The sequence below is a fragment of the Thermobia domestica genome, chromosome 10 (assembly GCF_964235325.1).
Source record: "Thermobia domestica chromosome 10, izTheDome1.hap1.1, whole genome shotgun sequence".
Lineage (NCBI taxonomy): Eukaryota > Metazoa > Arthropoda > Insecta > Zygentoma > Lepismatidae > Thermobia > Thermobia domestica.
This window is the reverse complement of record NC_137463.1, coordinates 39335130-39353449: the sequence shown is the minus strand read 5'-3', so window position 1 is coordinate 39353449 and position 18320 is coordinate 39335130. Positions and strand designations below refer to the sequence as shown.

The 18320-nt window shown below is 33.9% G+C and overlaps 1 protein-coding gene across 2 annotated transcripts in view; it reads left to right on the top strand.

Annotated features, from left to right (window-relative positions):
- The first annotated feature begins 7862 nt into the window (after positions 1-7862).
- LOC145662456 (fatty acyl-CoA reductase 1-like) overlaps positions 7863-18320 on the top strand; it is a 117019-nt gene continuing 106561 nt past the window's right edge. Inside the window, exon 1 of one of the 2 annotated variants that reach the window (XM_081728050.1) lies at positions 7863-7954. The gene's annotated coding sequence lies outside the window, so the exon portion shown is untranslated. Of the gene's footprint in view, positions 8058-18320 lie in introns of both variants that reach the window. The other variant, XM_081728049.1, reaches the window with a different exon arrangement.

Sequence of the window (18320 nt, the reverse complement as noted above, 5' to 3'; positions counted from 1 at the left end):
TCCACGTTAATCAAGATATTCATATCTTATATAGTCTCGCCCCTGAATGGGAAGCTAAACTCAAAATCGCCTCACCTCACAAGGGAACATCTTATATTGATAGTAGTGTTGCCCAGTCAAACAATGCGCAATCGATAAAGGACTGAATAAAAGTGAGAAATCCAAAGTTTTAAGGGCCGACACTCAGAAACACAGAAGATATAGAGGAAAGACAGATCTAGAATCATATGAAGATAGCAATGCAAAAGATACACTAACACAGGAAGAACTTCAAAATGATTAAAGTAATGAAAATGACATTTGCATAATTGTATAGTAAGCAAACATTGTACCCACAGGCATGCTCAATAACATCATATGTAATGCAGTGTTGCCAACTGAGCACAAAATGAAGTTTTGTTAAATGGCACGGAACACAAATTATAACATCTAGAAAATCTAATTAGGAGTAGAATTATACCTGTGAAGTCGTGAGTACAGTGTTTCCAACGTTTAAAGATAGGCCTATAAGAAGTTTTGTGTGTTGTGTTTAATACTATTCTGATTTTCCACTTGGGTAAAACTGCTTCGACACCGTGCTTCGTCCCTTATTTTCGTACCTCAGTGATTATATTATTGTTTGTAGCCTCATATTTTGGTTTTAACTCGTTCGAATCGTGTACTGTATGTACGATTCTGCATCTAAGATTCATATAGGAATTCATATAGCCATATCTTCAAACGTTGGCAATACTGTACATCAAGACTTCACAGGTATGGTTCTACTCATAATTACGATTTTCTAGAAGTTATAATTTGCGTTCCGTGCCATTTAACAAAACTTCATTTTGTGGTCAGTTGGCAACTGCATTACATATGATGTTATTGAGCATGTCTGTGGGTACAATGTTTGCTTACTATACTGTTGTCTAAATGTCATTTTGATTACTTTAATCATTTTGAAGTTCTTTCTGTGTCAGTGTTTCTTTTGCATTGCTATCTTCACATCATTCTAGATTCTTCTTTCCTCTGTATCTCCTGTGTTTTTGGGTTTCGGCCCGTAAAACTTTGTATTTCTCACTTTTCTTCACTCCTCTATCGATTGCACATTGTTTGATTGGGCAGTGCTACTATCAATATAAGATGTTTCCTTGTCAGTCAACAATGGGTGTAAATGATGCTACATTGAAAATACACACACACACATTATATATATATATATATATATATATATATATATATATATATATATACGCACACACTATTGCTATTGTATTGGCTTACTTCTGAAAAAGAAACCTAAATTTAAGGATTTATACTGGTCAATCAGTTAGTGCGAGAATTTCCCTGGATTTTCATGTTTTATAGAAAAAAAATACCTTTTTCCCTTTTTAATAAATTTACCTACGAAATTTCCCTAGATTAGGGAAATTCGCCTCGAACTACGAACACTGAGCAATACTATGATTGGTGTAGAGCCCAGGCTTCACGAATCATTGCGGTCATTATAGAAACTATTTTTGAAAAAAAAAGATTCAGCGTCAGATGAGTAAATTCAATTTCTCAGAATATCCCGGTAGCAATTGCAGCCGGTAGTTGTAGAACTACTTTTGGTTTTAATATTGAATTTGCGTAGTTCAGAAGTCTACCGTTGTTTCGTAAATTGGAAACAAATCTCGTCTGTTTCAATTTTAAGTGCCAAACTTATAATCTGTAGCAGGTGTGCAGCCAGAAATTTTTGTTGGAAGGGAATTCAGTACTACAAGCCACTACGTCTATGTAGTATTGAATGGGTATTATACTGCACCCGAAAAGACGATAAGTAATTGTAAAATACTTCCACCTATATTCTGAGAAGAGAAACGATAGAAGTAGATTATTTTTATAAGAGAAAGAGTACAGATGAAGTGTAAGATCAATTTTTCATGCTACATCAATCATTTCCCTTTGGAATAGAGACAGTTTCATTGAGAAAGTGTACACGTGTATGTTAAGTTTGAAGTTTTGGGAGGCCTGGACCCGGTGGACCCCTTCGTGGGTACGCCCCTGATCTGTAGACTAGAAGAAATAATAATAATAATATAATAATAATAATAATAATAATAATAATAATAATAATAATAATAATAATAATAATAATAATAATAATAATAATAATAATAGCAGCAAAGTAATCTTATAGTGGATAGGAAGGGAAAGTATTTCTTGAAAAATATCTTTTTTTATGTTTATCATGGTGGCACAGTGAATAACCGAAGCTGTGGTTTTTTGTTTCACAAGTGTTTGCTGAATTCTTAGGTTTCTCTTCAAATCAACAGAGGAGAACAGTGTAAAGAACTATCTTCTATAACTTGGAGAATTTATTGCGGTTTATGGTTTAAATAAAAGATTTTAAGGATAAAGGTGTAGTGTTATCGGTTTCCATCATGAATTAATTTCTATTAACCTCCGAGGCATCAGTACCGGAGCTAGGATTTTTTTAAAAGGGAGAAGAAGACTGTTAGGGATTGGCGTATACTGATGACGTAAATTTAACAGGGGATGATAGGGGAGCAATAAAAAGAAATGCAGAGGTCTTGTTAAAAGCTTGCAGGGACATGGGTTTAGAAGTAAACGCAGAGCAAACTAAATACATGGAAGTGCGTTGGGACCATAATACGGCAAATTGTGGATGCATTAAAATATTAAATAACATACTTTTGATAAAGTGGATACTATCAAATATCTAGGATCAATATTAGACGAAAATAGTATTCATGAAGAAATTAAATATCGACTAAAAACAGGGATTTTGTGTTATTATTCAGTTCAAAATCTCTTGTCGTCGTGAATTCTATCAAGGAATTTGAAGCTTAAAATATATAAAACGATAATCATACCTGTTGTTCTGTATGGCTGCATAACATGGTCACTTACTCTGAGGGAAGAACAAAGACTGGAAGTATTTGAAAACAAGATCCTGAGACGAATATTCGAACCCAAGAGGAACGGGAATGGGGAATGGCGGAAACTTCATAACGAGGAACTACATAATTTATATGGTTTACCCAACATTGTTAGGGTCATCAAGTCTAGGAGACTTAGGTGTGCAGGTCTTTAGCTAGAATGGAAGAAAGTAGGAACATTTTCAAAGTCTTGACTGGAAGACTAACTCGAAAACGACCATTAGGAAGACCTAGGTGGAGATTTGAGGACAATATTAAGATGGATCTCGCAGAAATAGGAATACAAAGTAGAAACTGGATCCAATTGGCTAAGGATAGAAGTCAGTGGAGAGCTTTTCTGAACGCGGCATTGAACCTTCGGGTTCCAAAGACCATAGAGTTAGTTAGTTAGGGAACTGTGGGGGTCATTTATGTTAAACACGTTTTGAAAAAAAAAATTAAAAATAACTTGAATCTAACACGCTAATTATATTGAGAGGCTGTAGATAAAAAACTCTCTTGGAATGTTTAATCGATTGCAAGTAACCAGGTATCTATTAACACGGAAATCTGAAATAGTTTATTTCTACCATTTCCGGTCGATAGATCACTCCCATCAAAGAATTGGATTTCTAACTTTTAATCTTCTACACATCCTGGCCAAAATTTATGGTGATCCATCATGGTAGCTCTTCAGATTTTATGTCCCTCGGATGGACACACGGTCAGACAGGGAAAAAAGTTTCGGTAAATCAGATTTCTTAAAAATTGTTCAACTCAATATGATAAAATTATCCTTTATCTGTTGCAGTCCATCCACATGTTTTCCTTATCCACAAGGTTACTATGCGTCCTGATTTTCCGAGATTGTCACCGATTTCACTGTTCCTGTGTCTCGGTAGATTTGTTCGGAACGGTCAGATGTCCCGATTTTACAGAATAGATTTCTTTTTTAAAATTTTATATTAATCTATTTTAAGGTTTCTACTTATGGTTAATAAATTTTCTTTTTAATGTAATCGAACATACTTGAGAATTTAATTATTGGACTACTTTCTTCATTGCACGGAATTTTGGTTTCAAACAGCGTGACAATAGCGAGATCATACCTAGATATGGGCAGAATCGAGTATTTTTGAGAATCAAATCTGTATTCGATCCTAAAGTGAGACAATCGATTCTGGTCTCGGATCGGAATCAGTTTTCTCCATATCTAATACCCATGTCCCCGCTTTTGCAATAAAACAGTGCATTAGTGACAAAGTCGATGAAATGAAAAGGAGTGCTTGGGCTGTGTTTTGTACACCGTCTACTGGTAAAGCACAAAACTCTTAAATTACTGTTCCTTTGTGGTCAAGTAGCCTTTGGTCGAGCTTTCTGTAAGTGTACTCGAGTGTTGAATTCCCTTGAAGGCACTTGCCTCTCACGAAAAGGCGATTTTTTTAGTAGTAGATACCGTTTGATATAGCCTTGATTGTAAAAGTAAATAAATAAAATAACAATAATAATGATATTAATAAAAAATAAAAAGGGACTTTACACTATAATTAACCCTTTCCCCTCGAATGCGGCGAGAGCCCCGACATTCGAGATTTTCCTTTCCGCTGATATGTCGGGGCTACCCCGCACTAATTTTGACGCTTTAATTACTCGCATGTCGACAGAGCTCCGCTTGTATGATTTAGTTGACAACTGCCATCTTTTGGCCGTCTATTCAACTCCTTAGATACCGATTTCAGTGATAGTGGTAGCGAATATTTAGATAATGATAGTTTGAGTGAAGAAAGTAGTGGTGATAAATCTTCCGATTCCAATTAAAATGATGACCAAGTGACAGGTGATGTGTTGACAAGGGACAATTGGACTCCCTATGGTAATAATGATGCAGATTTTCCAAAATTACCCTTCACAGCCAATTCCGGGTATAAACCACCAGTTGTTGGAAGGCCAACTACAGAAATTGAATTTTTTCAATTATTTTTTAGTGACACTTTGCTTGAGGAAATTACAAATGAAACAAACATGTATGCTAAGTCTAAGATACAAGTGCCACTACAAGAAAGGTCAATTTGGTCCACTTGACATGACATGACAGTTCCTGAACTGAAGGCATTTTTGGGTGTAATACTAAATATGGCACTAAATCCTAAACCAAACATACAAGATTACTTTTCAGAGGAATGGTTGGACAAATGTTCATTTTATAAGGACATTTCCAACCGCGATAGTTTTTTTCAATTTTTTTGGATGCTTCACTTGTGCTCCCAACACCTCAGATGCAACAAGGTGTTCATGCAAGGGGTTCAAAGATAATAAACATTGTGGAACATCTTGACAACAAATTTAGGGGATTTTTTGTGCCAGGACAAAATGTAAGCATTGATGAAAGTACAGTGGAGTTCAAAGGGAGAATAGTTTTTAAGTGCTACTACAACCTACAGAAGCCAACCAAATGGGGCTAAGAATATTTGTATTGGCAGACTTAAGTACTGGGTATATCTCAAAGTAAATCCGAACTGTACAGCTTGCTGTGTCAAAACAAATTCGAGGGGAAAGGGTTAATCAATCAATCAAACTTGAAGGGGAGCACAGTCCCAGAGTACTACCTCTAGTGTGACTGTATGCTCAGAAATTTTTGTTGCAAGGGATCCAAGCTTTAAGGGGATCCAATACTAAAAGCCACTACGTTTATGTAATATTGAACAAGTATTATTTTGCACCTGAAAAGACGGTAAGTAATTGTAAAATACTTACACCTATATTTTCAGAAAAAAAGTGATAGAACTAGATTGTTTTTGTAAGAGAAAGAGTAAGATCAAATTTTCATGTTTCATCAATCATTTCAATTCTAAACAAATATAGTTTTATTCAGAATATGTACAAATGTACACTGAGGGGGGATAATGTAGGTGGCGTACCTAAAAAGATAGGTTACATGAGTAATTCCTGTAGTTTTTGGACTTAACGTACAGCAGACGTATAACTGAAAACGCATGTTTTATAATACTTTCTGTATAAGTGTTCCATCTGTACGTACTTTCCGTATGAAACAATATAGGCGGTTAGAATCTCACATACAAATGGACGTATATAACATATAGCTGTGGAATGTAACATAAGTATATGCATGTGGTATACGGAAAACTGTTAGATGTCAGGCATCCTACAACGGTATGATGTAACATCTAAGGGCAGTGCTTATGTAGCATACGGATAACGTGTACCCCGTACTGATTTCCGTAGTAAGCAAGAGGATTTCGTATATTTGTACAATATACCGCTGTCCATAGAACGGATTTTTCTCAGTGTATGTTGAGTTAGAAAGTTTTCTGTGGGAGGGGGAAGTCCGGGCCCGGTAGATCCCCGTGTGGGTGCACTCCTGTTCCGGTGTGAGAGGTCAAAGTTTCCGTATATTTTAACGAATGTCTCGGTTTCAATGTCCAAGTTTACGTCCCTCCTATTTGTTCTCAAACGAGAAATATCAGAATTGTACTTTAAATATGTGTTTACAGCTGTACCGCAACAGTGTTTCTCTCACCCTTGACAAAAATTACCCATGCACGTTCCTTGAAGTGACTAACAAGCTGAGATCTAGCCTAGGTCACAGGTGATGAACCAGAAGAACTATTAACGCGAACATTTCCTAATGCCACTCTTTCGTCGATATATTTAATAAGAGCTTTAAATACTTCCTGAAGCCGAAGTATACCGACATTCAAAAGTTTTCATGTAGTACATTCATTACACTGTACACCAAATTGACACGTGGTACCGGTATATTGTTAGTTGCAGTGGGTTCAAATTCGTACATAAGTACCCAAAGTTGTTTTTACCTGTCGCTCCTTTAGTAAATCCTTCAAATTTCATGCTCTCTCTTCTTTTCTAATACCATATCTTATGAAAAAAAAAAAAAAAAAACTTAAATGTGTAAAAACCAGAGCTAATTTCTGGTGCATTCACTTCATTAGGTCAGAAAAAGAATAGAAATCTGAAACAGTGGCAAATTCTATTGAAATCTGTCTGAAAATTGTGAAATACAATTTGTAAGTTTAGTAAGAACACTTTGCCAAGCTAAAACTTCACAAAGCGATATTGTATAGAGCTTAATCTCAGCACTAAAGTTACAAATTCCATTTTTCAATTTTCAGATTTCAATAAAACCAGGCATCATTTCAAGATTTTCAAATTGAAAATTTTCCCCTCAATGGGAGTAAAATTACTAAGGCAAGGAAAACTCAAACTTTCACATACTTTTTTTTTCACTTCAAGTATATCAAAAACTCTTTCTATGCTATTTAAAAATGCAGTTTGAAATTCATCGTAGGTATTCTTTAGCAGAATTGAAAATTTCTGTGCAAATATTCTGAAACGATGCCAAGTTTTGTTGATATGCAAAAATTAGGGAAATTTTTTTTTTGCAACTTTAGTGCTAAGGAAAAACTTGCCAAGCAAAGCAAAACCTGTAATGGATGAATAGTTATGCGGAAACCAGTAAGTGAAATTTTAAAAGATATACATATATACTATATTGAGATATTTGGTGATTATAGGGGTCGTGATACACTTTCTAAATAGAAAACATGGCTTGGCAACACTCCTGTCCAAAAATTCTTACATAATGGCAAAATATTAAGATTACAGAAAATGAAAGGAAAAATATAATTCCGTGTTTTTAATTTTTCTTATAATACTTTAAGAGAGAGAGAGAGATAGTTGCTGAAATAAATAAATGTTAAATGATAAACATCAGTTGCTCTATCAAGATTTCTGATTTTTTCGGAAACGACAAAAATTAATCTGAGTAGCAAGAGAATTAACGAAGAAAGTTAAAAAAAATAAAAAGCAAGATTGTTATTCTCTGACTTTTGTTATTCTTGCGCCGGTGGCTAACGGTGTGTACACGAAGCTTGAGAATTCCAGTGACCTAGTTAGGGGTTACATAAGGACAGGGTCGTTTGTGATTGGTTGCTTGCTGCAAAATCATTTTCTCCAAACTTTTAACTCTACCGCCGACAATCTCAGACACAACGCACGCTGTTAACCTTCTGCCAGTAAGTGTTTCTTTTCTCTCGAATGCAAGTCTCGGGCTCTCTGGAAAGGTGAAAGTGATTCCGTTTCTTTGTTTGTTTTTATTTTCTTCTACTTTTGTCACACGTAAGTATACTTCATGAACGACGCGTCATTAAGGGCTTCTTAAAACATATTAGAGATATCAAAAGTATTTTTTTTTCTGTTTTCGTCAAATTAATTGAAGTTTTAAGGATTTCTCTTCAGTACTGGAATAATAACACCGGATCTTGTATTTAACATGGGATGCGGAACAGATATGTTCTCAGTGGGCTACGAACAAGGGATCACACAGAAACTATAAATAAATTATAACTTATTAGAATGCAGAATTCAATTTAAGACATTTGTTACAATTATATTTTTTTTTCTGGTGGGATAATTTCGTTTTGAGACAAAAATAATAGAATAGGCATTTCTTTTAAAAATGCTACCATGCTGTTAAATTCCATATTAGTGTAACAAAATATTCTATGGATATTTCTTAACAAAATACTTGTCAGTCACTTTTGTGGTTCAACTGAAAATTTGAGAGATCTATAATGAGATGGATCTGCATGCACTTAGAGAAATATCCGTGATGTAGAATGCTGTAGATTATTGAAAGATGGACAAACTTCGTTTGAAAATACTCATTGTCACACGCCAAGTACAGGGTAGATTCAGGAGCGATATTTGTGTAAAATTACTATTTCCTAAAACTTCAACAGTTTTGGAGTTCTGGAGAGTGGCGAAAAGATGTTTAACTACCCTTTTTCCTTCGAAAAACCCTGTTTTATATGCAATTGAGAATTAATAGAGAACGTTTATATAAATATTTAATTGCCTATCCCTATTGGTTCGGACATCATATCAAACTGAAAAAATATGTCTCTTCCGCCTCCTAATGTCTCAAAACCTCCTTATCCACAGTCTAAGTTTTAAGAAGAATATTTGTACAAATTTCCATTTCCAACACCTAAGGTTTCATAGATCTAGTAAAAGGCAAGAAAAGTACAACCCTATTGCCTACTTAGTAGTTGCATATCACGAAATCCCGTATTATTCACAACCTAGTGTTTATGATTTTTGTATGAACTGTCAAGCTTCTAACGCTCCTGCCTCGCTAATGGACGCCACTGTTAAAATTAACTCAAAAATGTTTTCCAAATCAGAATTGAAAGACGACTCATTAACTCAAATAGGCATATGTGCAATTCAGATATTTTCATATAATATCTTCAAATAGAGAGATTTTTGTCACATTATAGACCTATTTCGTATAATACATTTTATTCACACAAGAGTGTTTCAAACGAGAAAAAACATGCAAAGTTTTTCTAATTGATACAGTAACAACTGTCCACCGAAAACAAATTATTTGATAGTTACACTTTTTAAGGGATATAATATATAAGGTATGTATGTAAAGTTTTAATGTGGATGTCAAAAGAAATGTGTTAATACAATACAAAGTTTACGTTTGTTATAGTTGTGCTATAGGCTATAGTCCATTTGTATTCAAAGGCCCATCCCGAACCAAGTTTAATTCACAAAATCATACTACAGATGTAATGCAAGCGAAATATTGAATAGCAAAATTTGATCCATCTATAATCATAATTTATTATCAAACTGAGAAATTTGATTGCAATTATAAATAGTATATCATTCTTTCCTTCATGACAGAACAGTTCCCTTCTGATCTCATTTACTTACAGTTAGTGTCAAGTGATAAATATCTCCTCGAAAACTAAATGTACCCGTTCAAGTGTCTTCTAGGATTCCAATAACTTAGTCTTCTACGGACCACACAACATATTATTAGAAAATGTCCTATGATTAAAAAAAAAAAAAAAAAAATTGGATCAAAAGATTTCGATCTTGACCAAGAATTTTAGGAATTATCTAAAACTGCATAAAAAAATCTATCTTGACCAATAATTAGTTTTTGGATCAGGGTTCACAAAATTTTTGAACGGCCCCTAAATCGAGTTTTTGTATTTTCTACGGAATAAGCACATCAAACTAAGTTAAATAATAGTTTTGGTTTGGCTACAATACATGTAGTTCTCTAGATATAAGGCGTACAAGAAGAATTTTGATTGAAATATATTGGGGGGTCTTTTGATAAATAATAATAATAATAATAATAATAATAATAATAATAATAATAATAATAATAATAATAATAATAATAATAATGGAACCTGCAAACAAAGCACCTGAGTAAATATAAATCTTGATTCATTTACAAAAGTCAATGGGCTGTCGAGAAACAGAACCCCAGCCTACCCTTCGAAATCTAGGTCATTTGCAAAAAAACACAAAGCTTTATTAACACCTCATCTTTTGATCTTTTATATATTCGTAGTTTATTCAAACTCTCATCAGAGGTTCATAAATAACACTTCTAGTTATTTTGAATTTTCGTGAACTGATTTAAAGAAATCAGCAAAGCCATTGAGTTATTTGTATCTAATAAATTTTCTCCATATATCACATTCTATTATTATTATTATTATTATTATTATTATTATTATTATTATTATTATTATTATTATTATTATTATTATTATTATTATTATTATTATTATTTATTGTATTAACAAATTCCAAAAAAAAAAAAAATATCTTTGGCTTCTACCCTTATTCTATATTATTTACACATATGCTATGTTCATCATTTTCTTAGATTGTTTTCCGAGTTCACTAAACCTTATTTTATCATATTTTGAAAATTTCATTCTCTTTTCATGTGTTTGTTTTTGTTTAATTATTATAGTAATTATTTCATTGTCAAACCAAAGTGGTATTTATTTTTTTTTATTAAAACATCAAATATCTTTCAAATGAAAAAAAAATCTTGTAGGTTTATATCTGTAGAACTACATATAGTATATCCAAACTCAAACTATCACTTAACTCAGTATGATGTGTCTATTCCTTAAAAAGTACGAAAACTCGACTTAGCAGCCGTTCAAAAATTTTGTGGCCCCTGATCCAAAAACTAATGTTTGGTCAAGATCACAATCTTTTGAAGTATTTTTTGGAACATTCCTAAATTCTTGTTACTTTTTTTAAAAAATCTAAAATGTGATTCACTTAAGAGTTAAAAAATTGTCTATTGACTCATCAACATTATTACAACTCAAGCATTTCAATTTATTTCCCTAAACATAAACATAATAATAGTAATTTATTTGGGAGTACACAGGCATAAACCCATAACATACCTTCTTAACTTATGTAATTAATAATAACATAAACATTACAAGAAAGAAACTCAAAATAAATAAAATCACGATAGAGAACAAGAATTTTAAGGAAAAAATGGATCAAAAGTTTGTGACCTTGACCAATAATTAGTTTTTGGATCAGGGCTCGCAAAATTTTTGAACGGCCCCTCAATCAAGTTCTCGTATTTTCTACAGAACAAACACATCATGCTGAGTTAAGTGATAGTTTGGGTTTGGCTACTCTATATGTAGTTCTCCGGATATAAGGCGTACAAGAAAATTTTTGATTCAAATATATTGGATCTTGGATCAGGGTTCGCAAAATTTTTGAACGGCCTCTAAATCGAGTTTTCGAATTTTTTTTACGAAACAAGCACATCATACTGAGTTAAGTGATAGTTTGAGTTTGGCTACACTATATGTACAATATGTATACACTATATATATGTTGAAATATATTGGATCTTTTGATCCATAAAGCTGAATATGTAAATGACTTTCGAAGCCGAAATAGTATGGTGAGGTGCGGCCTGTATGGTCAGGATTAACCTTGCATGGCGGTTTGTGCACCCGCTAACTGCATCGAACCTGCAGTACTCCACGGTCATGCTTCGGAAGTTCGGAATCCTATGTTGATAGTAGGTCACGTCCTTCGTAACTTTGATTTGTTGCATAAGAACACAAAACTCACACTCATGAATGTGTTGTGGGGAACGAGACACACAAGATATGGATGACATAGTACCATATGTGTAATTATCTGAGAAAGTAAGTGCGAGAAAACGTAAGTAATAAAAATATTTATGTCTTCCTGTTGCATTCTGAAACAATCTTTCACTACATGCTAGCAGTTAGTTAACACATGGTTTCATGCAAGTAATTTCTCTACCTACATTGAATGGGATTATGTATGTCTATATGAATTGTTGAGAACAATATTTATCCCTGCTATCCACACCCTTATATATATACTGTCTTAGAGGGGATACTATAGTTATTTTATTTCGAATTGAAGAGTGTAGAGCAGAAATAAGTCCATTATTGAGAAGATTTGAAAACTGTGAAAGAAAGGCTTTCGAAGAAGTTACAGGTACAACAAAAAGACACAAGTCTTTGGTCCTATCCCTGGCCAAATAAGTTTATGGTGGACAACATTGAGATCATGGATTTTCCCGGGGTACTCCCTTTCTTCCCACATTTTCATTCCACGAATTCTTTCATCATCATCCACCATCATCATTCACCATTCATCATTTCCTTTAATCATCCATCTCCCTTAGACTAAAGGACATAATCGTAGGACGTTAAATTGGAAAATTACATTTCATTTTTCATAATAGTATAGTTAATGAACAGGGTTAGGATTTCGATAATTTTGCATATTTTCCACGATCAATAGAAACGTTCCTCATTATCATACAATTATGTTTCATTAAAAAGTTGAGTGATTGGATTGTTGCATTTTTAAAAGCGTATTTTCGTATATCCAAGTACTTTTTCTGTTTTTACTTTTTTGAAATAATTACGTTTGTTTTCAATACTCGCTTAATATTTTAAGATAATGAAATCTTTAAGTTTTACGTCCCACGATTATGCCGGGTAGGCTAAAGGAGACGGTGATGATGAAAAATGAATGCAATGGTGGAATGAAGAAAATGGGAGGAAACGGGAGAACCCCGAGAAAACTCAGGCACACGCTGTTTGCCTACCATAAAGTTCACTTTGCGCGAGCTAGGATCGAACCAAGGACCTCATGTACCAGAGGTGAACGTACTACCACTGCTTTTAAGAGTTCACGATTTTTTTAAAAGAAAATTTTCTATTTTCACTTCACTTAAAAAAAAAAAAAAACCTACGAATTCTGCATTCTTGAGAGTTGCAATAGTTTTATGAATCATACTTCCGCCTTCTTTTTGGCTCGTTCACCTTCAACGGTGTAAGGTAGATGTTTTAAGATCATTTGCAAGCTAGATTAACGGCTAAAGCAGGCAGTTTCCTACAGTTCCAGCTGCTTTGATGTTGCAAAATTCTTTTCAACATTTTCATTTCAACAACAAAATTCATTTCAACAACAATGCAAGAAGTACATTTTCAAAACTAAAGTAGTTTTGTTTTTGAATTTGGTAGTTTTTGTTTTTCAACTCCAGACGGCTCTATTATCCACTGTAAACTGTGTAATACAGCAGGTAGTTGCAACTGAAAGAAAATTAGCTGTAGGCAGGGCCGTAATTTGTGGGGGGCAGGAGGGGCAACTGTCTGAGCAGGGAAACTTCCTGCCGTTCGAGGGGGGCCACTTTAAAACAAAATTTTCTTACTATATATACGATACGAACACGAAATTATAAATGTAGCATCAAACAAGTTAATTACATTACATAAATAAAACAGCACACAAAAGGTAAATAAAACAAAAATGAGTCGTGGGTCCATTTCAGCAAAATATATCTACTATTAGGAGTCCTAGAAATAATATTTATTCGTTGGGATTTGAGATTTGTCAAAATTGTTCCGTTAATTAATTTGTCATGTATGGAACGGGCCCAGGGTGCAACTAACGGCCCTGCAGACTTTGCCGTGCGCGAGGGCCTATAGGCTGCAGAGGCCCAAAAAGAGTAAGAGAAAGATGGAAAGAGGGGGCCCAAGAATTAGAAAACTTTTTCTAGGAGGCCCAAATACGCGTATTAATGCGTGCCCCCTAGAAAAAATCTAAGTTACGGCGCTGGTGGAATGGAAGTGCAAGATTTATGTATAAGCTAAATAAACTATTGGTTAGGGCCCCACTCTTTTGGTGGTGCGGGCCAAAAGTTTACAGAAAAAACTATATGTACATTTCCAAAATATAAGGTAAAAAACAAGTAAAATAAAAACTTATACATCAACAGTATTTTGTGTTCTGTAGGCCCCTATGATGTAAGTAATGGGGCTCCTACTGCTAGCCTGCTCCCAAAATATCACTAGATTGCTCATTTGTGCATATAGGGTGCTTACGTTCTCTATGGACTGGTTAAGAACATAACACATGCAGTGCAGACAATTTGTCATTGACAAAGTACAGCTGGATATATAAGGAGCCTCATTACCTTCAATAACTTAGGGTCTCATCACATCTATATTCGGTTCTGTGGAAGAGTTAAGATCGAACCTCAGAACAGTATGTAGGTAGCCTAATTTTGGAAATGTACCACAGATGACCGGAAAAGTTTGTTTGGTTTCTGTCGTTGTATTGCATTGCATAGAAACATTGAAAAACTTTTCCACTTTACTCGAAAGTAAGGATGGCCAAAATTTTCCTGATTCCGGAAAATATATTTTCCGGGATCAGGAATTTCACTTTCCAGGTTTCGGAAAAATTTTGGAATTCTAAAAGATGCGGCAGTTTCTAACTTCCGGATTTTTTCCGAATTCCGGAATGTTTCTGGTTTTACTTTCCAGATTCCAGAAAGTAAAAGTTCCGGAGTTGGCAATCTCTACTCGAAAGTTAGAAACTATGACATACCATTACATTCATCCAAGCCACTCAATTGTCTTATGTTACCCATCTTTCCCTTGTATTTTTTCTGTTGAGAAATGTTATTTATTTACTTACTACATACTATTTCCCTGTTTTACTTTCCAAAAAAAAAAAAAAAAGACTTACAACCATTTTTTTAAACCGATTTTTAAAAAAGGGTCTAGATGCATATTATAGTCAACCTATTATTATTCCTTGTTAGAAAAAATTCTAAACGTTTAATAATTTGTAAAATGCATAATGGCTTTCGTCCAATAATAAGGAAAAAGTCTAACAGGCCATGAAATCTCAAACGCCTCCTAAATAATGTATCGCCCCCAATCTCTTCTTTTCGGTCCAGCGTCCCCTTTGGAAATGAGAACGTTCAGTTTGAGAACCAGTGGTCTACATCAGTCGCTCCCAACCATTTTTCCCGGCCCTCTTCTTGAACTCTGTATATTTCACAGTGTTGCCAACTTCCTTTTTCTGGTCAACTTGACACATTTCATAATCCAAACTATGTTTTTTTCTTTTAAATTTAAACTACTATTTTAAAAGAGGAAGAAAAAGGAAGATATTGTTATCAGAAATAATTCCAGCTAATGTACTTGGTACTTTTTCTTTTCTTTCTACTTCGTGACAAGGGTGCCCATCAGGGGGACAAGGTGGGGCGATCGCCCCCCTAAAAGGAAATTGGGAATATTGAAACCCAATAGAATTTTTACATTAGTTACAGCAAAATTTGAAACTATATTTGAAACGTCGCTTATACTTGCCCCTCCCCTTTGGAAACCACAACATGGGTTTCGTGATACTATTGAAAATATATTTTAGTGCAATTTACATTAACATAATGTACAATTATATTAATGACAATGAGAGTTAATATTTTATTTTATGTTTTGGTTGCAACATCACATTCCCTTTTAGCCTTGAGCTATTTTATCTGTGAATTTATTAAGATTAATAGATTAAATGAGGGCTATGTTATCTCACAGTATTCTTGAATCAACAAATTATCAGATTAAATCTTGAATGAAATCTTACAGTTTGGGCCAAAAGAGATCGACGATTAAGAGGTCCTATCACGGCGAAATTAAAATCGCTAATTTTACAGTAATTATGTGATATCTTCAAATAGATAAAATATAATCGAAATGTAGAACAAGATCGCTCTAGACAATATTATTTTACATGGGCTATCACGACTCACTTATCTGCATTCGATTTCCAACCATTTAGAAAATCGACTTTTATTTTCGCGTTTCTAAATGGCTGTAAACGGAAAGCTACTAGGTGACTCAGGATAACGATACCACATGCAAAATAATATTGTCTAGGGCGATCTTGTTCCACATTTTGATTTTCTTTTATCTATTTGAAGATATCACATAATTAATGTAAAATTAGCGGCGTTTTAATTTCGCAGTGATAAGGCCTCTTAAGGCAAGTGAATGGTGATGAAAAGATAAATGGAACAATAATGTGGATGGAGATTGGAGTACCCGGAGAAAACCCGCGAACACGATGTTGTCCACCACAAACTTTTGTGGCCGGGGATCGAACCAGGTATTCCACAAGCTAGAGTTAAGCGTTTTAACACTGAACTACCATACCTCCCACCCACCCTATGACATTAAACGTTTTACAAGTCTAAAAGTTTTATTGTGTTTAAAATGGAATAAAAACATTTGAAAACATTTCAAAAGTGTTCGGGACTATCATTTCTTTTTATGAAAAAAAAAAACAGAAGAAATCGTGTTACGAGGAAAACAAAAATGTGTAACGTTAAACGTGCCAGAAAAAAATTCATACTTACGGAGAAAACGTAAGATCTGGCACTGGAAACTCTACTGAAAAACTCAACTTCCTCCGATGTTGGCCGACCACGATCCTTTAGTTTCGGCATGTTTGAAATTACTTTGCTACATTCGTTACTTTCTATTGGTGCTTAATTTCAAACGCGAATTACCGTTCGTTAGCGATAGGGCCTTCCTGTTTTGGGACACGATTATCGCAAACAACCAAAACTTGAGCTATCGTGACTACGATACTAATATGATCATCACAAAAACATGATTTAAGATTCAAGACGTATGAAGAGTTTAGTTGAAGACAGATTATTTACCAAATTTATGAATACTTCAAATATCGAACGGTTGAAGACAGATATTAGTCTGAATTAAGATATGTGAAACATAGGATCAAAAGTTGACAACTGAATATCATCTGTTATTTTATGAAAACGGGACATCAACATTTGCAAATAGAAAATCACAAATTAACACAAATAAGTCAAATATTACATAAACGCATTCGTTCCATCTGTTTATTTAAATGCAACCTATAATAATTCTCAATTTAATGCATTACATTAAGACTTAAAAAATACAAATATTACTAGTATGTTACTTTAAATAATATAATTAACATAATATAATTATATTAATATTACTACAATATTACTAGTATTCAAGGAGAAATAAAAAAAATACAAAGATGATAGGGTTGCCAGATGTCTTGGTCTACCAGGTACAGTCTCGGATTTACATAATCTCTTCCTCCCTTAAATTGATCGAAACTCCAAATATCCAATTTTTTCGCCTCTAGAATACAATATTATTTAGGGATGCGCACTAGACGAGTCGAGACACGGCTCTTCCAATAGAGAAATATACATTTTTCGAGTCGAGACATCACGTTTACAGCACATTTGCGAGACGAGACAACCACAAATCTTGTCTCGTGCGCATCCCTAATATTATTCCTGAGATATTAAAATAAAAAAAATACTGCTTTCATTAGTCACGAACTAACAGGAATAAGCTACTGTCATTTGCTTTTGATGGGTGTTGAACTGTAATTAATTTTGATTTTCAACAAAAATCCAGTGCCTAACTTAAAATATCATAGCGTGTCCTGTTTTTGTGAAAATTTTCATATGGTATCCGGATTTTCAAAGTAAATTTTCGTATTATCTCTCTTTTTCAGTGTAGATTTTATCGGTTGTCCCGGTTTATACTGTTAATTTTCATAAGATATCCCGGTTTTCAGTGTAAATTTTCATAGGGTATCCCGGTTTTTACTATTAATTTTTATACGATATCCCTGTTTTTAGTTAAATTTTCATAGGGTATCCGGATTTTTATTGTAAATTTCTCGGGGTACTTCCATTTCCTCCCATATTCTCATTCCACCAACTAGTCCATCATCATATCATCATCTAATTTAGACTAAGAACGGGCATAATCGTGTGACTTTAAACTGAAAGATTTCATTTCATTTTCCAAATCATGCTACAAGTAAATGGATGTTCATGGCTCCATGTTACATTCTGCTGAACATCTTTGAATGCGAATGAAATTGCACTTAAAAAAAGAAAAACAAATATCGTTCATAGTCAATTGATAATAATCGATAATTTTTATTGTATTGGAAAATTACTTCCTTCTTCGAAAACAACTGTTAAGAGGCCTCATCCCGGCGAAATTAAAATACCGCTAATTTTACAGTAATTATGTGATATCTTCAAATAGATAAAAGATAATTGAAATGTGGAACAAGCTGCTCACGGCTCACTTATCTGCTTTCGATTTCGAGCCATTTTGAAAATCGGCATTTATTTTCGCGTTTCTAAACGGA